Below are 1,145 nucleotides of genomic sequence, written 5' to 3' on the forward strand. Positions count from 1 at the left end.
TTTTTTAGAGTTGCTTATTTTGGTCTAAACTGCGCTTTTTTGACCTGAGTTGCATTAAATAGTCTCTTAAAACTTGGTAGTATTTGTTGTTCAAATGGTAACAAATATGCCCAAAAACTTGAAAAATATTAGATGATTGCTTTTTAAAAATGCTATTTATAAAATTTCGTTTTGATTGCGACATTAGAAATATTCAGATTATGAAAGTTTTTCACATATGTTTTAAGGGTTTAAAGCTTTTAAAAAGTACGGTAGAATGCAACAATGTGCTTGAATTTGTTTGCATCTTCGTCAGCTTGTTCGTTTGCAGACTAGAAAAATGGCGAACAGCCATCAAAATACTGATTCAAAGTACACATCTTTCACTGGACACACAAATGGGTGCGCGCAGCAAAATTCAGCCCTAATGGTAAGTTAATTTCATCGTGCGGCGATGACAAGTTAAGAATTTGCGATACATTTTCAGGCGAATGTGTGCGAACGTTCACCGGGGGAAGAGGTATGGGACGGTAATCTGGTGGCTTTAGCACAGTGGTCGGCAAAAGCTAAATTGTGTTTGTGTTGGTAAGCACAAGAGAACTGCTTCGCATGAGCAACCCAGTAGGAAATTACGAGAAGTGAAACAAAATTTTTAACTTATCGGTCTTCAATAAAAACACATAAATACGTATATTTAACACATACCTATGTACATATATGTGCATCGCTCATTTACTATAAAAGTATCATAATCCCAATAAAGCAAAAATCGGGTTAAGTATGCAAGAATGTACATTAGCTCTTTCTTATGATGTGTAAAAATTTATATATATAAATTCAAAACTTTAAAACTGGTTTTCTCGAGTTTATAGTTTTTTGAGTTGTGAAAATATTGTAGTAAAACTCAAATAAAAAATTTAGAAATTCATTTGGATTCATCAACGCCAAACGAAAGAGCGTAACAAATGCGTGTGATGAGAGCTTGTACAATTGTACTATGGCGTGCCGAACATTGCTTTAGCATTAAGTTGTAACCGCGTTAAGATATTTGACATAGCTGAAGGCGAGCTAATACAGTGCATTCGTCGGCGGAGAAAGATGTTGCATTTCACCCAAGTGGAAATTTCTTGGTGACTGGGGGCGATGACGATACAATAAGATTGCTT

General features: G+C 35.1%; 1 long non-coding RNA gene across 1 annotated transcript; it reads left to right on the forward strand.

Moving 5' to 3' along the window:
• The first annotated feature begins 297 nt into the window (after positions 1 to 297).
• On the forward strand, positions 298 to 835 carry LOC118736544. Its single transcript, XR_004992715.1, has 2 exons — positions 298 to 409; positions 467 to 835. It is a non-coding gene; the product is annotated as an uncharacterized LOC118736544 (long non-coding RNA).
• Positions 836 to 1,145: the final 310 nt, after the last annotated feature.

This window comes from Rhagoletis pomonella, unplaced genomic scaffold, assembly GCF_013731165.1.
Source record: "Rhagoletis pomonella isolate Grant_MI unplaced genomic scaffold, Rhpom_1.0 Rhpom_scaffold_00003, whole genome shotgun sequence".
Classification (NCBI taxonomy): domain Eukaryota; kingdom Metazoa; phylum Arthropoda; class Insecta; order Diptera; family Tephritidae; genus Rhagoletis; species Rhagoletis pomonella.